The sequence below is a fragment of the Vanessa tameamea genome, chromosome 20, assembly GCF_037043105.1.
Source record: "Vanessa tameamea isolate UH-Manoa-2023 chromosome 20, ilVanTame1 primary haplotype, whole genome shotgun sequence".
Taxonomy (NCBI): Eukaryota; Metazoa; Arthropoda; class Insecta; order Lepidoptera; family Nymphalidae; genus Vanessa; species Vanessa tameamea.
Window position 1 is genome coordinate 3,892,272 of NC_087328.1, and position 25,552 is coordinate 3,917,823.

General features: G+C 32.5%; 1 long non-coding RNA gene across 1 annotated transcript; it reads right to left on the reverse strand.

Annotated features, from left to right (window-relative positions):
* Positions 1–15,338: 15,338 nt before the first annotated feature.
* LOC135193858 (uncharacterized) lies at positions 15,339–17,979 on the reverse strand. Its single transcript, XR_010309483.1, has 2 exons — positions 17,837–17,979; positions 15,339–15,445 (listed from the first exon to the last, which is right to left on the reverse strand). It is a non-coding gene; the product is annotated as an uncharacterized LOC135193858 (long non-coding RNA).
* Between the last annotated feature and the right edge of the window lie 7,573 nt (positions 17,980–25,552).

Sequence of the window (25,552 nt, forward strand, 5' to 3'; positions counted from 1 at the left end):
GTGTATCAGTAAAACAGATGCATTATTTACCCATTGTTCTAATGCGATGGTAAATCCAACACGATCAGAATTAGTTCACTCACAAGACGGCTTTACGTGCTCTCTGAGGCATGGGAATGTAGACACTTCTAACTTCCAGACTACGAGCAGCTGAAACTTTTCCTACGTAAAAATATTCTATTTGCCATATAAGCTAAACCTAAAGTATCGATCGGTAAATTCGTAATTGGGTTTAATTTTCTTTATACGAGTAGTTTGTGCTATATAACCATTTTGTTGAAACCGGTTCGCAGTTAAAACTAATTGAACGGTCATTAATCCTTTCAATAAAGATCTCCGTTGTAACGTGTTACTTTCGCCAATTTTAACTAACCCTATAAGTTCGTTATCCAATAAAACAATATAGGGTGGGTCCGAACTAGTGTAGATTGTTCCGTTGTCCGTTAATTAACAATTTCATGAGCGAATGGACGTGAAGATTACCTACGTTCAATAGACTATCACCTGTGTTGATGGCAAATAGATCCCCATAAAATGAACGTGGACTTATATGACTCTGAGCTTCAAATAGGACGCTATATATATTATACACTACTTATTCTATTAATCCTGACAAGCTCTATCTATATTTATGACATAAGAAAATATTATATAATATTTTGGACGTACGTTGTCATATTTTGTGAGCGGATTACTAGTGTGTGTGTGTGTCTTCACAGCAAAAAAATGGGATAAAGTTAAAAATGTAACTGAAATCGGTCTTGTTACAATTGCGCAATGACTAAGAGCGAACTTGCATTCATTAAATCTATTTAAAACTAAATATATACCTTTTTCTATTTATAATCGGACTCAGCCAGAGAACAGCTATAACATAAAAATACATCAATGTAACGAAGCTACTTGTAGAAAATGCCATACCTGAACTATTGTCAGTAGAGTAACCTCAATCAAATACCTTGGTGTTTTACTTGACCAGAGATTGTCTTGGCATGCACAAATAGAAGCCATAGGATGCAGGTTATGCAAGTTGATTTGGATTTTTAAAATGTTAAGAGACGTCTAAGGTCTTAATGATTAAAATATACATTGCATTGGCGCAGTCTATATTGGGATACTGTATTCCTGTGAGGAGGTGCTGTTTGGTTTTTCAATTAATCCTGTAAATATTTTTTTGTTTGTTTCAAAAGTTAGATACTACATTATTCAGAATGGCGTCTGAGTGAGTTTTGTGAGCATGAATTAGCTGGCTCATCTTAAGGAAAACGATGATATTTTTTTTTAGGTTTTAATCAATTCAACTCAGTTTATATTATAAATTTAAACTGAGTTGAATTACATTTATATTACATTTATAGAATTATATTATCTTCAACTAAACCTTACGTTTGTACTAGGGGTACGACAATAGTCCAAGGGATCAAAAACGCATCTGTGACTTTCTCATAACAGCTTAGTCCGTATAGATAAAATTGGCTACATAGTATTAAGTTAAGTAAAGATACTTTATCAGATATTCTTCCGCAAAACAGTATTATTGTGTTGGTGACTGAGTCACAAGTGACATAACATCTGATCAGATTGGTGGCGCATTGGTGTGAAGTAAGCAATGGTTAATATGTGCTACAGTGCCAATGCTTGGGCGGTGGTGACCAGAAAGGTCAATCTGTTAATGTCCCACTCCTGGGCTAAGGACTCCTCTCGTATTTACGATTTTGGACAATGTTGGTTGGGTGGATACAAACGTGTAAGATAAATAAATGCAGGTTAATCACGATGATTTCAAACAAAAGTATTAAAGTATGTTAGATATTTTTATATTTAAATTGCTAGTTTCCACAAAACAATACTTAACCAAAGATAGTTTATAAACAAAATATGTCTGAAACAGTAACAGCAATCAAGTAGATCCTCTTAGGAGAATCCCTTTGAACACGTTTCTATTTTTCTAATACTGTCTAAGAACTAGCAATTTGATTGGCCAATGTACTGAAAATTGTTTTAGGAAATTGCTATTTAAGTCTTTGTTGTAATATGAAGTAGTTTTAGTTTGATTTAAATTTTATGATAAGATCAATAACTTTTTCAATATATTTTTTAATTTTGACATCGGCAATCAATTTGCGAAATAAAAAATATTTTCATGATGAATCGGAACTGCAATTGAACGGTAAAATGCTGCTGGCATTGTTGCCACCATTTCACGCGTTAATGATGTGGACGGTAATTATTTTGTAGTTTTTTGTTCTGCTCGTACTGTGTATATATTAGAGCATATGTAATATAAATCTGTTTTGCATTATAACAAAACAGTTATTATGTGTGTGAGAAAACACACAGCATCGTTTAGATGCTATGATAGAGAAAACATACAACATTGTCAATGTCAGTGGCGCGCAAATTTTAAACAAGATGGCGCGCTCTGCTGTGTGTGAAAGAGAAAGGTAACAAAGGACGGAAAGAGAGGTAAGATTAACTTCTATTTTATAATTGTTTATGGTAAGATTTATGGATGCTTCTTCAAACAATGCTGTGTGTTTTAGATACACATATAATAGTACACTATTGGGCACAGGCCTCGTCTCTTGTTAAGAAAGGAAGAAAGATACTTTTTAACTAGTAGTTCGATAACGATATTTTCCTTTAAGAGGACAGTCCTTGCGGAACGCCTAAATAGCGCTTACTATTTTCGAAATATCTTAAAACTGGAGCATTGATTATGGATGAAAAAAGACATTCAGTATCTTAATAGATAGATCTCAAGTTTCACCGCGTGATATTTATAAAATTTGTATTAATAACTCAGTAAATTCATCGTCAACATCACTCCAAACACTGAAATCGACCTTTTCTATTAGCGTTTTTTAAGCTATTTAGCTGCTAGTTTATACATGTATTTTTGGTTAAATGGGGACACAAAAGTGTAAATAATAAGTTCACCGTGTTAAATTTCTATTATATCACATAATATTATAGTAATTTTTATTTAAATATTGCTTACTTTTTGGCATTCGTCGTCCATACATTTTAGTATGGAGAAAATAATTTGACGGTTTTGACTTATTATTCGACATCGCTGTCAATAAATTTTCAGTCCCTCCCCAGAGCCCAAGGTGAGAGCACGTCAATTTTTATTTCGAGCCGACTCTTATAATTTCGCAAAACGTCTACGCACACATAGACAAGTTAGCATAAGGGTGGGGCGCGAGTGTCGTGGGACACAATTGTTAATTTTTATGTTGCGGAGCTGAGTCTTCCTGTCAGGGACGATAAATGAGGACTCCACTGAAGTTTGGAATCCAATGCTATAAAAAAAACCGTAGTATTGGCTACATCAAGACGGCCACTATTTATAGATATATTATAATTTTGCTTTCTAAAATTTGGTAGGGTAAAAACTACACATTTTGTTTTTTGAGTATTCAAAACTAAATTATTTACTGTAAACCAATCGTGTATCTGTGATAATGCACCGTTCACATCGTCATAGTCAGTTTTTTCCTGTCTACCTTAAAAATCAGTGAAGTATCGTCAGCAAACAACATTATATCACAAATACCTTTAACATAGAAAGGAAGATCATTTATATATACTAGAAATAGAAAGGGACCCAAAATTGATCCTTGTGGAACACTCATTTATAACGTAGATCCAGAAAACTTAATGCCATTATTGAAAACTTGCTGGACTCTTTGACTTAAATATGAAGCAATGAGATCAAGAGCTTTACCTTTAATACCGTAGTATTTGAGCTTATAAAGAAGCGTCTCGTGTTCTACACAATCAAATGCTTTAGACAAATCACAGAATACTCCAATAGCATTCTGTGATTTTTGTCAAGCATCGTAAATATGTTTAAGAAGTGCTATTCTCGCATCAGTTGTCGAGCGACCTCTTGTAAAACCGAATTGCTCACTATGAAAAATAGTATTTGTACCGAAATGGACGAGAAGTTGATTTAAAATATTTATTTCGAATATTTTACTTAAAAATAGAGTATTAAAAAAAATTATATTTAACTCCGTTATTTATATTTATAAAATTTAAGAAGTGATTATTTAATGTGTCTTTACTTTAATTTAATTCGGTATATCTACTAACCTTAAAATATCAAGAAAATAATTATTATTATTTAGTTAGACGAAAGCAGTTGAAACAATAAAAATCATAATGAATATTTGGCATCTTAATGCACTCTGACCGCACCCTATGCTAACAAATAATTTATAATTGCGTTTGCGAGTGACAACCTTATAGCTAATACATTGCTCGTAATTAAATGTATTTTTATAAATTCTACGTTATGAACGCGCAATGAAAATTTAATTTATTCGTTGCACCGAAAACAAGCAACTAATTATCTCCGGGGATGCGTACGATACACTGCACAATGCAACTGTATTATTGAAAAGTACCTATGTGTGTGTTCTAAAATTAATTCCCACGCTTACAAACTACGCTCTTAACGCCTAGCATGAGACAAATTATAAACATATCATAAAGTTGTGTATACCTTTGTGTGTTTGTTGTCAAAGCTGGATGAATGCTCGAGTTCTTAAAGATCAACGTGTTTTATTTACTGAGCGATCTGAGCTTTAATGTAAACAGATTAAAAAACGATTAGAAAAGATAAATTTCTCTTTTTGATATTTATTTAAATATATTCGATACAATCAAAAGATACAACCAATACTTGTAGTATCTTAATAAATATTTTATGAAATTGGCCGAAAAATTGTCTAAAGAAAGAAGCCGCTAGCTATATGAGGTCGCAGATAAATTTAAGTCATAAGAAACCAGATCAGGCCTAGAGGGCAGACTGAAGGCTTGTTTACAACTTTGTCAAATTTTAAGTAAATCTCGTTTGGCGGTTCAATTAAATAAGAAAACACTCAGGCATTTTATAAAAGCTTTGAATTAAAAACATATATATACAAATGAAACAACAATTTATGAACAGGAGTTAAATGAGGAATGTTTTCGGGGAATCCATAAATTTTTGGTTGAACGAGCTCGAAATGCTCATGAGTTCAATTTGAAATTCCAATACTTACTATACTATACTGTATACACATACATATGTCTGCTCCCTGCGATGTGCCTATTTATTTAGGATATTGAAGGAGGGATTAATAAATTAATGGCAAAGCTTTGAGCAGGTCCATCTGGGTTCGTACCACGCATTGCTTCTACCAGCAAAAGGCTATACTTTTTGTACCCATCTACAGAGTACACCTTACAGCTATAATTTGATCTTTATACTTCTTGTTGTACATAGGCTGCGTGTGTATATATATATATTTCACTAAAAACATTTTCATTTAAAATTTTGCCACGACGAGAATATATGACCCGTATTGTCAAAAACTACAGGCCCTAACACTAAAAGGCCTAACTTAACAAACTCTTCATCTTAATGAAAAATTGACTTAGCCATTTCGCTTATTAGGAAATACCCTAAGAATTTTGATTTTTATCAGTGTCTCAGTGACGAAGTCAGGGTTTTTTAGATGCCAATAAAAGCTAAAGTATAAGAGCTATGCAATTAAAACTTTATATGTTTAATAAGTCCGATACTGATACACATTCCGAGAATTTTGTTTATCTGCTATGATCTAAACCCAAGTCATAAGGGTTCAAAAAATATTCCGGATATTCGGCCCAGAAGATCGTATGCCTTCGAAAAAAAAATTGTTTTATAAATCCTTTTTGATTCTAGATTTAATCATTCAATTGTAATTACTATTCTGAAATGAACTGATGGTGTATATTTTAAGCCTCTTAGAGTTCTGTTAATAAAAATTCATTCAGTAAATATTGAATACTGGTAGCGAATGAAACTAAATGAAAAAAAAAAATGAAGAGAATGCCGTTTCAAAAATATTTAAATATATGCGAAATATTCGTGTTTGCATCGAGACTTCAATTTATGGTTGTAAAAAAATATTTTGTATTTTATTTTGTGACTTTTCTGGTATCTCTTTACTTTTTCCATACGATGATAGATTTTTAAAACATTGTTGGTATTTGAATATTAAAAATATCGGAAGACATCCGTTACTAATATTAACAACAAAAAAAAAACAGTTGAAAGTATTAATAAAAAGAGATATATACAAAAAAAAACAATAAATCACACACACATACATAAGACTCTCAGACGCGTCTTTATTCTATAAGACTGATACACACACATACATGCGTAGATGTATGCGTCTGTATCGTTTCTCGTGCAGTCAATGTTGTTTATAGTAACATTAATAAAATTCGTTTGTCTGAAGAAATACGTCGAGGCCATCTTTAACGATTCTACAAATAAGATTAACCTCGAATTTAATACTTCAGTAGTAAGAAAAACGATAAAAATCTATTATACAGACATATTAATTAAGATATTGAGTCAGTAACTCTTTATTGAGTCCATTGTTAATATACAGATAATATAGTCCCGCTGTATAGTATCTAGTCCCACCTGAGTGAGTACCTTCTTTATTTCGTAGAATTATACGTTATACTACGAAATATGTTATATACTATGTATGTATGTATATTGGCCCAGTGGATAGGACGCGTACATCTTAACCGATGATTTTGGGTTCAAACCAAGGCAGGCAACACTGAATTTTCATGTGCTTAATTTGTGTTTATAATTCATCTCGTGCTCGGCGGTGAAGGAAAACATCGTAAGGAAATCTGCATGTGTCTAATTTCAACGAAATTCTGTCACATATGTATTCTACCAACCCGCATTGGAGCAGCGTGGTGGAATATGCTCCAAACCTTCTCCTCAACGGGAGAGGAGGCCTTAGCGCAGCAGTGGGAAATTTACAGGCTGCTAATGTAATGTAAAAATGTATATTGATCATGCTCATATCTATGAGGCCGTTTAAATTCAGAATCTTAGATCCCATATGTGCGCTTAGGTGGTGAGACAAGGAGTTGTAAACTTCTTGCTGTCCTTGTCTATGAATGACAGTAAGACGTACCTTGAGGTTGATTATTTGGTGGTCTGCTTTCCTGATACATATGTTTTTACAACAGAAACCCAAAACCGTTAAAAATATTTACTGTATCAGATAAATTATAAGAGATACCAAAAAGTAAATAATGGTTTAATTGGGGTTTTTATTGAATGTTGGTATAAAGAGAATATATAATTTAATTGCTATATATAATTTAGTTTACATATATAAAATTTAGGCAATAATGGAAAAGTTAAGAAAATTAATTAGAATATGTTTTATTCAGATTATTTTAATAGTTATATGATAATAATGCTATTTAAAATATTATTACACAGATTAAAAATAATAACATTTATGATCAGACAACATTCTGACACATATGCCACAGAACATCGTGTTTTAAATGATGACTAGAATATCTGGTTTTTTTATGAACAATTTACTACAAGCCAATCAAGTTTTTGTTAGCACGAAACCAAACCGTATGTTTCATTTTATTTGTTTTGCCTTGCGCATTTTTCAAACTGGCATGTTTAAAAAAAAAACAAACAAAACAAATGCCATTTAAAAAATCAAGAATTATGACGGTTTTTTTTTTAAATTACGTTTTAGATAAATATATCCATTACGCTTACGAGCGATCTATATGATTTCGATAAACGTTTGTAACATAAGATTATGTTTCCATTTTAGACGTTGAATAGAATAAAAAAAAGAATAGAATAGAAGTAAAATGTAGAACCTTTTACATTACAAAATGAGCACCAACTTTGTAAAATATTATACCAATTACTATTATCTATATAGTACAGACGAGTATCTGTCACTTTGTATATTAATCATTATAATAATATATTTTTAATCTGGCAACATGAACATTGACATATACTCCTCGTGGCGGGAAAATTGATTCTCGGGTACATATTTTTCATTCGGTATCGAGTAAAACATTATTTAAAATGTCATCGTTTCATTTCTAAGTTAAGACCGAGTTCTTTCACAATAGACATTGGTACTGGCAGAAATATTAATCATTCCTCATACCACCAATGCACCACCGAGGTTAGGGAATAAGATGTTATATCCCTTATGCCAGTAGTTTTTTCTTTCTTTTTTAAAGTATTGGTAGGCATACGGGCAAATGGGCTACCTGATTTGCCGCCTGAGTAGCCACCACCGCGGCACCGCCCACAGATATAAGCGCTGTAAGAAATATTAATCGTACTTTACAACGGCAAAGCAGCATCAACCTTGAGAACGAAGATGTTATGTCCCTACCTGTGGTTATATTGGCTCATTTACCTTTCAAACCGAAACCCACAAATAGTAAGTATTGCTGTTTGACGGTAGAATATCTGATGAGAGGTTCCCACCAAAATCCTGCGACCAAGTATATATTTTAATCTATTAAATGTATAATAGGTGAAGGTTAATATTAAACATATCTATATACATATGACCTTCTCAAAGTGAGAACTTAACCCAGAAGTGGGTCATTTATATAGTTATTCCTTTTGTGTGTAATATACTTAGACTAGTAAACTTAGAACTATCTGAACGATACTAAAAATCACCTTGTATAATTCCAAAAAAAATTCCTCCATAAAATGAATAGGTCATTAAAATGATTGAACGTTAATACACTTCTTTTTATTTGGTAAGTTTCTTCCAGATTTTGTTGTATTATAATGTACTAATATATTATGTTCTGGTTAAAACTAGTACAGGGCCGGCGCTTTTTCCGTACCGATACGACTTGGGAACTTTAAAAAAAAGAGCCTAGACGTTTCTTAAAGGCCGGCAAAGCATCTGCAAACCCCTGGTTTTGCAGATGTCCATGGGCGGTAGTAGTCACTTTCCATCAGGTGAGCATCCTTCCCATTTGCGACCTACAGCATAAAAAAAATAATATTACGAGTATAATCTGATACAAATCTAATGTTATGTTATTTTAAAGTAGGTATACATACTTTTTATTTATTTACTATTTAAATAAATAAAATCGAGTCGGTATATATTTTTAAAAGAATGACTAGTAATAAAAAATCAAGGTGCCTGAACTGACCATTAACGTGAGAATCAATTGAGTTCACATATTCTAATAAGATACCGTTCCGTATTCGTTTACGGCTTGACTTATAATTATTGTTTAAGGACTGTTTATAGATACTAATATAATTGATTCTTTCGAATATCAAATCGATTATGAACTGTGATAAGGAAAGAGCAATGTGTGTTGGATTAAATATCGTTCATAAATAAGACTATTACTTTGTTAATGTCATCAAAGTCATGAACTTCATTGATGAAAATGACCGGGTAACATGACGGTTAATAGATTATTTTTATGACAATATTTTCAAAAAAAATATTATGAAACTAACATTTACAAAAAGAAAAATAACCATAATACAATTATTTATCTATATAATTATATTCCCCATATAACAATTATTAGTGATTCTAAAAATATATCTATTAATATTAAAGAATAGGATAATATAACTCTATTACTAAAACCTACAATAAATAAAAAAGGCTTTTATTATTTATAAATAATACCATTTACGAGAATTGTAAAGTTGTAAAATTACATACAAAAAACGATAAATTTTCTTCCCTGTAAACATCGTCTCATTTTCATATTATTTGGAAATGATGTAAATACAATGAAAAACTGGCTGTGTAAGTTTTTTATAACAAAATATTGCGTAGAAGATAAGTTATTATCATCTAAATATCTGTATTATTGACTTAAAATGTTCCTTGAGCGTTAATTTTCTAAGATAAATTAAACTGAATTACTGAAAAAGAAAAACGTATGAACTATTACTATTAAGGTATTAAGTATTAAATCTAATGAGATTAAAATTGTCTCATTTCGTAAAGGTTTAGGGGGACGAAAACCTTATCGCCTGAAACATATTTCCAAAAGGAAATATAGGTATTCGCGTCCAAGACGTGCAACTCTATCGCACGATACGATTCGGGGTGAGGGTTGTATGAAACAGATAGTATTTTTGAAAATACCTACTCACACCGCGTATCGGCACTTCACAATCCTCTTAAAGGACACCAAGTCAACACCAATATCTTGGAGCAAGCAATATGATATATTATGAATATCCTCTAGGTATGACGGGTTTATCAGATTATTTTTAAACAATTACAGTCACGGCAGGCATTATTAACAGAAAACTACCCAACTGCATGGGACTTACAAATACACTCTAATAATTCTATGACCATAACCTGATATGATCCTTTCCGGTTTAGATATATGACCAATATAGTTACGTGCTTTCCGTTTTCCGAGGGAATGTAAAAAAACAGTTAAGTACCGAACACGAGGGCTCCTGCTCTTGGGAATTTTAGTTGGGAACACTCAATAACTGTATTTTTGCTTAATGGATATTGTAACTTTAAAGATTTGTTTGTATTTTTGTGCTAACATATGAATGGTGAGAGTGACACTGTAAACGAAACGACAAACATTATTCAATACAAGATTATATAGATGATAAAAAAAGCGTGGAGCTAATACTTGTTGACTTCCAGGCAAGATATATTACATACATATATAATTGTATTTAACTGACATGACTTCGTATTTTAAATGTTGAAAATGTTGAACCGGCAAGAAACCTCTTGCCGGTTGTTCTCGTTAGTACTAGTAATGTTTTTTTGGAATTTAGTCATTAATTCCTGAGATTACCCCCTACATACCAACAAACACATTACACGTCTTATAAATAATATTATAGATAATATTTGTCGGAATTGTAATTAAATATTGACCTATGATAACAATTTTGTATCGCAAACTTCTAAAGCCAACTTAAATTTTACGACCCTTCGCTGCAGTTATCATTGCAAATGGTATTCACGTCTGTGATGAATGTAAAGGCCATTCATTTTTGTGGCTGTACAGGTAATTTGTATTGTTTTTTATTTCATAGCCAACATATATTTTAAAAAATTAAGGTATGTGGAAAGCGTCATATATATATACAACCTTTATATTTACATTGAAAGTTAAGATAAGGTTATTTAAAAATTGGGTAATTATGCTTCATTTTGTTTATTTATTAGTATATATGGTACTATATCAACATAATATATACAACTTATAAAGTCAAGTATTTATTTTGTTTTTATAATATATACAATAAAGGAAGTATTATTCGCCTGTAAAATTCATACATATATACGCATCCATTACCCTCCATTAAAGTAAAAAATGCTAAAACCATTTATTCGCTCACGTTATAAAATTAATCAAATTTCTCCGTCCCACGGTCAGTAGTTTGAGCTGTGCGTTGATAGAGTCAGTCAGGAGAAACGGTTTTAAAAGTACTTATGTTTTCAAAAATACAGAGTAAATCAACATTATAAAAACAAAGGAACAGATTAAAATATAATCGTCAAATTAAATGTTAAATAAATAACAATTATATCACCTATTTACATTTATTTATTTGATTATATATATATTATTTAATTAATAATGTATTCGTAAGTAGACGCATAAAGTTAGTATTCGTTAATTTATAAATATGATAAGAGATAATTATTATTTGTAAATCGATTAGTATAAACTGGTCGAGGATGATTCACGTTTGCGTGAAGAGGGTTCCGTACAATAATAAAATATATATCAATAATTCCCTATATTAATCTCTCTCGATTACGTCTCAATTATATATATTAATGTAATAATGTTGCAATATTATAATAAGGAATTAAAAAAATGTACATTCGTCGTTCGAAACGTTTTATGCGAATGCCTGGAATAGTCACAATGAAAAAAAAACAACCTTTAAACTATTCCATGCACTAAAACTGTATCTATCAGACTGTATTGTGACCTGCACCAAAAGCGTGCGCATAAATTTCAGTCAAATTCTGTGAAAATAGTTTTAGTTCAATTGTATGCTTTGACTGCCAAACATACTAAACAGTGAAAATAAATAAAAATCTCCTTAGAAAAAAAAATTTTAATGTCAACCTTTCAAAAACAATCATTATCTTCCTAGATATTAATATATTTTTTTTTTTTGTATTAATGGCTTAAGAAAGTTTATAGTGTCTAAAAAGATTTAGAAAAAAAAAATCTTTATTATGCTCCAGATTATAATACAAATATACTATGCTTTCGAATTATTATTTTCAATGATGATGATATAGATCATGTATGCTCATAGGTTATATATATTTTTAAATAAAAATCAAAGACGGTACAAATGTTTTTTGTTTTAATCTTACGATTTGGGAAGGTCTGGCCGGTTCTTGTTGTGAAATCTTCATTCATATATATTATAAATGCGAAAGCAACTCTGTTATCTCTTCCCGCTTAAATCGCTGACCTGATTTAGATGAAATTCGGTATGGTGATAGCTCGAGTCCGGGGATAAGACAAAGACTACTTCTTTAATTCACCCCTCGAGGATGTAAAAAGGGGGGAAAGTATAATCTCCTATAAAATTTTGATTCAATAGCATTTTTGAATAGCCTGCTTGAATAACATTGAAATATTTAGATATAAATATTAATATTTAGATTATAGGCACCGTTATTATTTTTCTGTCACAACATTAATATCATTCGAGGCTGCAATATGCATTTATTGAACAGATATTAAAAGTTTAAATGAAAATATTAAAATAAAAAAAATTCAGACTATAAAATAATATACAAAGGAATATGAAAATTGGTTCACTCCGACTACACTTATTGAAGAATGAATCGTCAATCCTTTCCTCTTGGAAATTGTGGAAATTCCGATTCCTGGCAATCAAAGTTCATAAAGGGTATACAGAAATTTCATAGGCATTGTGAGTTCCGACTATCATTATGATTTTCAATATCAATTTTGTATTTTTTTTGTCTGTCAATTTTGGCCATTTCAAAGTTATTTAAAACGATTATTCGCTTGCAGTACCCTGATATATATGCACTAAGCATAAAAGTAAGGCTGTGTGAAAAAAGGGCGAATAATTGAACGGATACTTTATAAAAACGTAAATACGTGTCTTTGTTTTTTGACGATAAATCGTAGTAACATTGGCGTCGAATGTCAAATGCTTTTCTTTATTTTATTTTATATCAACTAATCAGTACAGGAATGATTAGATAATAAACTTTTACAAAAGTGAGTTTTATGGCCTTTTGAGGAACGTTCGGTTATATTTGAGTATTTCATGTACAACAAGCTTATCTCTTTTATATGTAAAGCCTTAAGTTTAAGCCTTAAGGTATACGTTGAGAAATAAAAATAAATAAGAATACTGGAATAATTAAATAATATAAATGTTAACATTAGTCAAAATCGATATTACTTTTAAAAAAAGAATGGCTGTCTATTCGGTACCATTTTTATTTTTTTTATCGACACGTGGCTAACGAACACGAGGCTCACCCGATGGAAAAAGACTACCACCGCCCATGGAAACCGCAACAACGTCGGACTTGTAGGTGCATTGCCGGCCTCTAAAGAGGATTTGTGTAGAACTGTCTGGGTACCATATGTATATATATATCAGTTTTTTTACCATCGAATCTCAATACAAAAATTATTTTAGTGTATTGAAGTGTTCGGCTGGGTGAGCCAGTGTAAACTGAAGATTATAATATCCTATTTAATTTTCAATTTTCTTGTCAAGCAAATTATACTTATTATTAAAATAACATAATTATCCAACGTATTATGTTAGATACCTTACCGAAATAATATAAAATGTATCTGAAAAATAAAGTAATTATTTTGATTGGTCTATAACAAAAATAATCGACGTAAATATATTGTGTTATTTATTACCTTTGTCAATTAAAACTAGCTTGGTAGAGCGCCATTTCATTAAACATATTACATATTATTTAAACGATTCTGGCATTATAAATTAATTTTGTCCCTATTTTAGGATAACTCTACAATTACATTGATTTTATAGTATGTATAGTATACGTGCTAATAAGTTATGTAACAACAGGTTCGCTGTTGGCAAAATGCCCGTCCCCGAAACAAAAGAGGACTCCAATTCTAAGGCTTTGTAAAAAGATTATCCGATAAACGCAATGTATGGCTCTAGTCTTATTTCATGTCGGAGCACTTTCCTCAGTATCTAACTTGGGTTATTTTTGTGTTTCAAAGATTTTTCAGTTTCAAATGTTGTTTAAGCTTTTGTAATAGTATATTAGTATGAAGTCCTCCATTTTCTAATGAGACTAGCCAACTGCGACAAACATATTATATGTCTGCGCAAGCCCACAAAAACAACAGAAATTCTTCCGAAGACGTTTAATCTTGAGATCTAATGGTCTTATTAATCATTACTTTCTCATCTCCTCACGGATTTCGGCCATTCTCAAGTGAGACTGCAGGACAAATTATAGTGCACAAGTGCGTGTACAAACACAGGTGGGCTCTATTCCTTCACTCTCACAATCCAACGGATTTCCGTGCTTTCCGAGTACGAACTCTAAACAGCAACTAAGAATTTCTCGACTGAAAAACCCAATGACTATTGATTAGCTGGCCCTGCACTTGAACTAGGGACCTCAGGTTTTGTTACCTTATAAGCGAGTCACTAGACCAACAAAGTGTGGTATTATGCATTGTAGACAAGAATATTTTAAGACGCCTACGCTTACGTTAAAATGATATTAATTGTATAATTGTATCCAACACTATTTAGTTGGCACAGACGCCTGTAGAATGCCATCGAATCCGTATTTATAATGATCTAATTTATTTTTATATCAAATGCTAACACATTTTGTTCGTAATTAATACTTTGTCGGTGTTTTGATTTATTTTAATTTAAATAATTTAAAAAACGATTTTGGGTTTGAAATTACGTAATGTACCATTCATTATTATTTTCCGAGTGACCGTAACCATGATATACATTTAATTTAATATTTGTCAATATTACTTTAATATTTTTTTTACTAAGTGGCACGGCTTTCTACCCCACTGAGTAGGTACCACTTATCATATATTTTACCACTAAATAGTCACTATTTGTATTGTTGTGTTCTAATTTGAAGGGTTAGTGAGCCTGTGCAACTACAGGTACAAGAGACATAACATCTTAATGCAGTAAGAATTAAATAATTTCTAATTTCCAAACATTGGTCAAATTTTTGTCTTTGTATTTTGTTTAATTTTGTTGCTTTGTTCCGTTTGTTTCCTTAATAAAATAAAAATAAACATTAATAATAATTGTTTTATCATTTTTTTGTAATACAGATGGAATTGAACGTCTAAAAACCGTATCTACTGAATTCTTTAATACGGTAACTATTCAATTCAATTCTTAGTTTAATGGCTTTTAGTTGTGCCGACAGGGCACAGATTATTTCGCCAATGTCACGTAGGACGGAGAAGACACGAAAGAGATTGATCGGTACGGTTGAGGAAACAAACTCAATTAAATTTTGAAGACTAGCATAGTAGTATTTCCTTGTTAATCCTTAACCTAGAACAACACAAACATTAAGGGTTAATAATAAGGCAAATTAAAAATAATTGTTAGTACTCTAAACTATATATACTAAAATGTAACACTCAATTGGACTATTCACAACTTAATTTTATTACATTTAATATATTTACATAAAAAAGAACAAAATGGACTAAACACAAACGTCAACAAACATTCAACATTTATAGGGCGATATATGAAGATCAGCTGCAGTTAGAATGCCGTTCCTCCATAGTCTATAGTCCTCCATAGTCTTGTGAAACAAAGAGGGTGTCGATCATGGAATCAACAGACTCAGCATATGCAGACCAGTTAACATTTTTTAATTTAAATTTTAATAAGAGATTTGTTTTGATATGGGGAATGGATCGGTGATTTAAAGAAAGGAGGATAGGAAAGTGGTCACTGCCAAAAGAGGATGAAAGGACATTCCAGGATATTTGGGTAGCAAGGACTGGAGAGGTTAAGGATAAGTCTACAGCGGATTTTGGGTTTTGGTTAGGGTATACTCTACGTGTTGGTGAGCCATTTTTGAGGATGCAGAGGTTTGCATAATCAAATATGTCCATCAACAAGACAGGGTCACAGAAATGTGAACCCCAGGTGGCGTGATGGGCGTTAAAATCCCCCATGACTAGGATAGGACTAGGGTGAGAGGAAATGATGGCAGATATATCAGGAATTAAAGCTAGATTAGGATGAGGAATATACTGGGAAAGAAAAGAGATGTTAAGGGCTCTAACAGCAACAGCATTAATATGCTGGCTGGGAAGAGATAAAGGAATTTGGGAGAAGAGAAGGGAGTGCCGAACGAAAATGGCACTCCCAGCATAACCATCACTTCTGTCATCCCTCAAACAGGAGAAGCCTGGGACCCGGAATCGGGATCCAGGGATCAACCATGTTTCAGAGATGGCAATAATGACAGGTTTATGGAGGTTTATTAGATAGAGGAGTTCATGTTTTTTAGGCCGGACGCTCTTGCAGTTCCATTGAAGGAAGCTGATTGGGGCCATTGTGAAGGATGGATAATAATTGACATAAGTCTTGAGCAACGTTGGAGTATTTTAGTTAGCATTTCTAAGAAGTTAGGATTGTTATTAAGAGGATTAGGAGTGTTTTGGTTGAGAGCGCAACCATTAGGAATAGAGGGACAATTACTAACGATCGATTGATGGGCCTGCTTATCATACCCTTTCCCAAGACGTGATCTTGGGCGAGTACTGATAACAGTCTTCCGATAGGACCTGGTAGTTGTAGGGATAGATTGACTAGGGAGAATTGGAGAATATGTGGGAGGGGTAATCATCTCCTTTGCAATCTCTGCATAGGATCTACGTACAGGAGGGAACCGAGAGGATGCTTCGATATATGATATGTTGTCCTAAGACATAACAATTTTAATTGATTGTTGGCGAGAAAACTCTGGACAGTCCTTGTCTGTTGTGAAATGGTTACCAGAGCAATGTAAGCAAGTGGCGTTATCCTTACTTACACTACAAGACTCACCTGTGTGGGATTTGGAGCACTTAAATCACCTAGGTTGAGATCGACACTGAGTTTTAATATGACCATAACGGCAGCAATTCAGGCATTGGATTGTGGGAAGTTTGTAAGTTTCTACTGGAAGAGACGTATGGTAGGAATACACTTTTGAGGGAGCATTTGACCTCTAAATGTGATTACCACAGATTGGGTAGGAACCCATGTAGTTATACTGTCAGTAATTGTCTTTCTATTTAGACGTCTTATTTTCATAACTTCTCCACATCCAGTGCAAAGCTCGAGTGACGTTGCAAGTTCTTCCATCCTCCAGTCCACGGGAATACCCTTAATCAATCCCAGTCTAGTTACATTAAAAGTCGGTACAGTATCTTTATACTTTCCCATTTCAACAATAGGGTTAGCTAGAAATGAGTTTGCTGCTTGGGATGTTGAAAATTCAACTGAAGTTTTCTTTCGGCCTATGTTTTTAACACCATCGTTAATAATTCCATAAATTTTATGTGTGTGCAGGAATTGTCCAAATTTAATAGCCCGTATAGTAGTTCCTGAAGCTGGGTCAGAGACTTCCCGGGACACATGAACGATGAAAGGACCGTTGTCATCATCAGAATAAATTTTTGGGCCTTCAGAGAAGGATCGATGAGTGTAAATCGTTTGTATTGAAGGATTAGGAGTACTTGGATGTATTATGTTTTTTTTGCATTTAAGTCGGAATTACTCGAGTCATTACCTTGGCGTTTTCGAGAAACGGGTATAGAGGGAGGAGGACAAGTATCGGGAACTGATTCTATTGAGCCACCTGGATCAGGGGGTTCGGGAGGAGGATCTACCTCCATTATAAAATTTAGAAGCTAAATAATATTAAAATATGATAAATACTTACAAGATTTACAAATATTAATAACACCACTTAACCCAACTACCAACTAAAGCACTATTAACAATAAAATATACTATAGTACTAAACGAAAACACTCAAAATCTCTTAACACGTTTGTTAACCAACGTTAACGCAAGCGAAAAAAAAACTTTTCTCACGAATAGAGAACTGTCAAATTGACGTTTACATTTTTTAATTAAAAACACTAAGATGCGTTATTTATCCTACTATCCGTTATTCGTAGCGATACGGAAGTTCATGGTTATATATGAATTACTCGCAGACAGTTCTCTTAACGGAAACAAAATATCGATTCTTAGTAACAGGGCATTACCCAATGTAATTTTTAAAATACAAATTATTTTAACAAAAATAAGAGATATTTTTGAAGTATGTCTGATATATTTTAAACGTGTCAACTGGAAAGGCGGAAGTTTAGCTAATTATCACTCCTGAAACTGAACGGTTGTTACGCAACGGCGAAAATACACGCTTTCTCGACCCACAAACGTGACCTTGATGACTACGCTGATAGATCACACGTCTACTTTGAACTGGTAATGGCCGCGCTGTTTGGGTGTGTGTTTAAAATGAGAGACTGTAGTGTATTTATACGCGACATTGTTTGTGTGTGTTTGAAATGTGAGAATGTGTAACATCTGCACGTGCCTATTTATGTTTGCATTTCTTCGTATTTTAGCTACGTTTTATTTATTAATTTTATAAAATACTTCCTATGTTATTTTTTTAATTAAATCCAAGTGTGATATACTAGCTGTGCTACTCTGCGTTATTAGCGTTAAATTATTATTATACATGAATTAATCCTACAAATATTAACGAAATAAAACCAATAAAACCCAATAAAGTTTTTTTTCAGTTATTACAATTTCCGTTCCTATAAGTATACACTTTAAACATAATATTTTGACAACGCCATATTAATTTAAAAAAAAGTCATTTCTCTTTATAGTTTATGTATTTTATTATATATGTATGTATGAATTCCTTTTTAATTTTATCGTCTGTTAATTCAACCTTCCGTGCCATATAGGCCCCGTGCGTATCGCGATGCGCCTACTGTTGCGCCATCTCGCGGAACAGTGGTGCCCAGATGACTGGCGCCTTCCCAAGTAGTATATGATACATACGCACTTCGAGGTCATTATTAATCGAAAATAATTAATGTTATGACCTCGACGATAAACCAATGTGGTTCTCAATCAATCTATTTACATTTTTTTCGTGCAAAATCGATATCAAAAGGTAAGTAATGTACCAAAAAAAATTAGAAATCCAACTCTTCCGAGTGAATGTGTTGCCGCTTATTATTGAATTGAATTTTAGGTAAAAAACTATTCGAAATCAGGCATGTCTCCAACGTGAGAGAAATTATCGATGTAGATGGTAAACGTATCATCGAGGGAAAGTTTTACCACAAACTAGGGTAACAAACCCTCCGTACGATGTTACGTTGAAGGTCTATGAAAAAAAAATGTTTATTTGAAATTGTATTATTAAGATCTGATGCAAACGACACTAAATCATGAATTTTTACAGTTACTTGTATATACAACTCGTTGAAGCAAATATGCAGGATCGTACAGTCAAACTAAATAAGTATTTTTAGAGTAATTGTAGATTCTAGTTTCATATCAATTTCACTAGCCTCTTGCACTTATAAATGAATGCTTTGCTCTTTCGTTTTCCTCAAAGCATGATGGCGCTGGTGCTGTGGTCCTTGTGTGATTAAAAACATAATTTTTGTGTTATTTTGTTCATAACTATAAATTAATGAACCATTCGACATTTTTTTGTATCCAGTGAACACTGAATATTTCATTGGATCAATTTCTTTATCGCTTGGCTTTTTAACTCTTACACTATTTTATTGTTATAATAATAAGAATGCATTTTTATAGTTGAATGGGGACGCACAATATCCACGACGCAGTGCGGCTGCAAGGCCGGCTTATCGCTTCGAGGGTGTAAGCACGTCGCTGCTGATGCCATTTTCATAACAATGAAAGTTCAAATTCGAAAACTGATCAGCCACAAGTTTGGAATCAACCAAAGAAGAGTCAGGTTGAAAAATATAAAAAGGTGCTACGATAGAAAGTCTCTTTCCTCTTCCTATCCACTTTTTCCTTCGGTCAATTTCATGGCTTTTTCTCGGAAACGAGTAAAATTTTAATTGCCGACTATTTTGTTCGGAGTTGTTGCACCCAATAACACAACAATATCTTTTGGCAGGCATTATTTTCCGATATTTTTAGGTATTATCACAAGTTCAATCCGTATGCACGAGCTCACTCCCGAACGACGGTTGTCACCACATGGCCACACGGGCATCTACTAACTTTCCGATTGAGCCGCGAGGGCGGCGCCACATGTGACGCGCACGGGGCCTATATTTCGAAGAACGGAAACAATGAATGCAGGCAATTGAAAAGCTATGATTGTTAATAAAAAAGATATTTGGTATTTTATTTTTCGTTTTCATTTATAGGTTGTATATATTTTTTCCAACATTATGATTTATTAATTTGAAATTTGATGTGTATCTTTTATTTTTTTTTAAAACGTCGTATCAAGTTCTCTATTATATCTACTTGTATAACATAACATTAGAAGCCTGTGAATTTCTCACTGCTGGGCTAAGGCCTCCTTTCCCTTCGAGGAGAAGGTTTGGAGCATATTCCATCACGCTGTTCCAATGCGGGTTGGTGGAATACACATGTGGCAGAATTTCGTTGAAATTAGACACTTGCAGGTTTCCTCATGATGTTTTCCTTCACCGCCGAGCGTGAGATGTTATAAATTCAAATTAAGCACATTAAAATGCAGTGGTGCTTGCCTGAGTTTGAACCCGAAATCATTGGTTAACTGTCTGTCTATGTATTGCACTTGCACGTCCAAACCACTGAACCGAATTTGATGAAATTTGGTATGAAGCAAACTTGAATTCCTAGGAAGGACATTTGATTTGAAGGATGAATTTGATGACCAACCAGACTGTAGTTCATATTTTTCTTGCAAATATATATGCATATAATTCTCAAATGTATCGATTTGGAATAAATATATTTATTATATAAGAATATTTAATTTCTAAAAACGTTTCCATTACTTATAAATGATTCATTACACAATTTGAAGAATCATAAAAAACAGGCGAGTTATTTCATATATTGGAAATAAAAACCTTCATTATTTTAAGACTTAAAAATGAAAATCGATGTCATTTAACCATATTTGATAAATTATATCAATTCAACGATAGATAGCATTAATTGTTGAAATAATTAATTTGTATTTAAATGATATAAAATTATGGTTATGTATACTTTCATTAAAATTTTATATTATTTATATTCTACATAAAAAGATCAAAATCATCAAATTTGATACTATTACTATAACTATTACGTAATCTTATTATATTTACTTAAATCGACCCAAGCGAAACTTTTATATAATTTGTCTTTGAAAATGTATATCCATTTTTATCTACGACTTCTTGAACTACGAGTAAAATTCATGCGAAGTTACCGTCCCCATTATGCTTAATGTTTAAATTTTCAAAAATTCTTTCTTAGTGATTAGTCTTTGTTGCGAAAGGAGTAACTATGCTGAATTTCAAATCAATCGGACTTATAGTTTAGATCTCGTGATAAATCAGTCAGTGGTATTACGTTTATATATACATATATATGTATATGTGATAATATCAGTAAGCAATTATAATGCTTCTGTGTTATATATGTTCTATATTGAATAAATAATTTGCCTATGACTTTGACTAGATACATATCTAAATATACTGTTTATATAACTAACTTTAGTTATGTACTAAAATAATACGCGTCTACCCAAATTGCTTGCTGTTTTCCTCGATGGGAGCGTTTATTTGGGGCATAAATTATTTACTATCTAAATGCTGATTTAAGCGTAAGAACGCCGTTTTGTAACGATTCAGGAAATCAGGTTGTTAGGCATTCATCATTGAGGCTTTGGGGTTTCCTTCCTCATAAGTAATAGAAATACATAAATACAGTATACAACCGTGAAAACGGAATTTTCACGGTTGTATACTGTAACAACAAACGTTTGCCGAATTTGAATGCTTTAGAATGTGCCCTGAAAAGTGGTTGTTAGTAAGTAACGCAGTTTGTTAATGATAAATTATTGTTATTATTAATTGACATGTTTATGAGTTTTCAGCAAGAGACCATAGAGCTATAAATGTATAGAGTATTACTAGAAACATTTATTAGACTGTGGTGTACGGTTGTGGTAACATTTATTCAACCACCAAACATTTCTTTTTATTGATGTGTTCCGTTTTAAGTGACGATTGTAGTGTTTTACTTGGTGGTAGGGCTTTGATTAAATTTGTTTAGTTTAGTTTAACACCAAAATTTCGAGACCCAATATATGTATTTATGAGCGAACCAAACGATAGTGTGATTCAGGAACAAAAGTTTTCACACAAAATTTTAGCACAATTTTATACATATAGTAAGTAGTATTTCATAATTTATAAAATCGGATATCGTGCCTTATACAAAATACAAGATTGTTTTCAATACCAAAATACAAACAAAGTATATAATGTGATCGAATGTTATATATTGCGTTGTAAAACGTGAAATAAACACTGGCGAGGTTTATGGAATTCCCAGCGCAGACATAGTAACAAAACAAGAAAAACCGAAGATTATATTTTAGGAACGCTCGGATCAAGACTGGACGTAAACAGTTTTATTCTTAAGTATTTTTAAAGGGAAATTGTAGAAGTATCAATGTTGCGTATGTTTTATTTTTACTGTGTTATTGGCTAATATATTTCTAAAAAATTTTATAATTAAATACATTAAATTACTTATTTCAGTTAAGTGTGATTTGGCATTTACGTATTCCTTTAAATATTTATTCAAACTTGCAATAATCTACAAGATAAGATTTGACGTGATAAAAAGGCTGGATAAACAAATAAAACGGAAATGAAACAAAAATTATAAATACGAAAGTAACTCTGTCGGTCTGTGTGATGTGGTTAGAAGCAAGTTTGAATCCCAAGCAAAGATATGGAATGCTTTTATTCGCTTAAACGAATTTTACCAAGTATATAACATTTAAATAAAACAAAACATTAAAAATATCGTCAGTGGGTAGAACGTGTGGATCTTAACCGATGATTGCGGGTTCAAACCTAGTCAAGCACCACGAAATTTTCCTGTGATTAATTAGCGTTTGTAATTCATCTCGTGCTCGGCGGTGAAAGGAAACATTGAGGAAACCTGCATGTGTCTAATGCTGCCACATGTATATCCACCAATCCGCATTGTTGCAGCGTTTTGGTATATGCTCCAAACCTTCTCCTCAAAGAGAGGAGGCCTTAGACCAGCAGTGGGAAATTTACAGGCTGTTACGTTACGGTTCTGTCACATTAAATTTCCTGGTAAGGCAATAAATTATTTTGTAATAAAGTATTAGCATCTCTTATTCATTTTCTCGATAAATAATTTGTTTACGTTTTACGATCTCAATATAAGCATACAAACGAATTATATTTATATAACACTAGCTGGCCGATATCTTACAGATCCTATGAGAGGTTAAATAAGTCATTAATTACTGGTAGATACGTGAGACTCGCCGGAGCTGAGTGCGCTGGAATACCGATTAAAACCAGCGGTACCCACTCTGTCTCTTTGTGATGCATCACGAGGGCTTGCGTATACTACTGTGACGCCCTGAAGGTTGGCCTATGTCCTCCTAGGTCCTCCTTTGAGGAGAATAGTAACCGATCTATTCGCGGTAACACTTACGGTGGTCGAAGATAGCGTCTACGAATTTTTTTCGGTGTGATTCCACCGACAGTGGCCTTAGGAGTAAAGCTACCTAACGGGACCAGCTAAAGTAAAGACACAAATACCTAATTCCATAAGAATAAAAAAAATATTGTCAAACTATTTAGGAGAAAAATAAAGAACACTGACACACATATATTTTATAGATAAAGATGTTTGCACACGCATGTTTCAATATTAAAACTTAAGTATTTGGCACAGAATAGACCGTCGTAATGCGATTAAGTAACTTCATCTGTTGAGCAATTTTGTTTTTCTAAGAAATTTTCCTTTGATTCTGGGAACTGAAAATTGCTACGCAGTAAATAATTTATTCCTGTTTTATGAGTTCCCTGTGTGTATTCAGGGGTGGGATTAAGCCATGTTCGGCTTAAGATATTTAAATCGCATCCCTAATCTTTCATTCTAACTGAAAAACATTAATTGTTACTTCTTAAAAATAACAATTCTAGTTGCGTACCTTAATAAAAGAAAAATAGTAAATCAATTTCAAGATTTTTTTTATATTTTCATATTTTAGGAACAAACTTTAACTTAAAGAATATCCAAAGAAAATGATAATAATAGACTATATTAAATAAAACTATACAGACATTATTAGATATTAGATATTAGAAAAGAGCGTACACAATTCTTAAAGGCAGGCAACGCATCTGCAACCCCGGTGTTGCAGATGTCCATTTGCAGTGGTAGATGCGGCGACACTTTTCATCAGGTGAGCCTCCTGCTCGTTAGCCACATGTACAATAAAAAAAACACGCCATTCAAAAGTTTGTCCTGTGGCATTGTACCCAGGGCACAGGCACGCACGCACGCAAATATGCGCTTTGATATTTAAATAACGGTCAAGTAAAAAAAAATAACATTTACAAAAAATATTGTTTTCTATGATTGTATATTATGATGAAAAAACACTATGCTGGATACAAGTCAGTTTTTTTAGATCAATTCATTAATAAAATGTAACATATAAGAATTTAATATATCTGTAAATTAAACCAAATCAATAGTAATAAAAAAAAAAAAATTGAATGTAAAAATAAATAAATTGCGTGTGCGCTCTATTAATGTACAATAAATAATATACATCTTTATATACAAAATACGTCAAGACACAGCTACAGACTAATAATCATACTAAGAAGTTATAACATATTTTGAGCCAAAAACAAAATTCTAACTATGACTTCCAGAGAACTATTAAAAATGTTAACGGTCAAAGCGATGTACTCAGTTCTTATTTGATAACGAGATTATGTTAAATTATAAAAATCCTCCCACTCAAAGGATATATTTTAATATATCATTCATAATAAAATCTATAACCAAGATTGGGTATATTGAAAGTTGCTTTTTTACTTTACTCAACAAGAGTAGGTCTAGATTGACTTTGATGAATGTGAAGCTCGCTGGGATGTGGCTGTAGTCAAAAAATAATATAAAAGTTGGGAATTGCACGAAAATCCTTTTAACGGATCCAGACATTGACAAAACGGAACTGTTTTTAAGCCGGTTTCCAAACAAAAGTGTCAATAGATATAAGGACTTATCTATAGTTCTGGTTTCCATTATATTTTCTTCATATTTTATATGTTACTGTTACGAAAGCTGCTTCGTTGGTTAGCTTGGATCCCGGGTTCAAAACCGTTATTAAAATATTCTGATATCTATTTGGTGGTAGGGCTTGACCAAACAGTGTAGTAGAGTAGTGAGTGACCAAACAGACGGACTCAAAGTCCTACCACCAAGTAGAAGTCCTATGTAATCTATATTACTTACGCAAGTAAAAACTGACTTTATTTATAAGTAGTTTTTACACTTGGAAATGAAAGAGTTTCC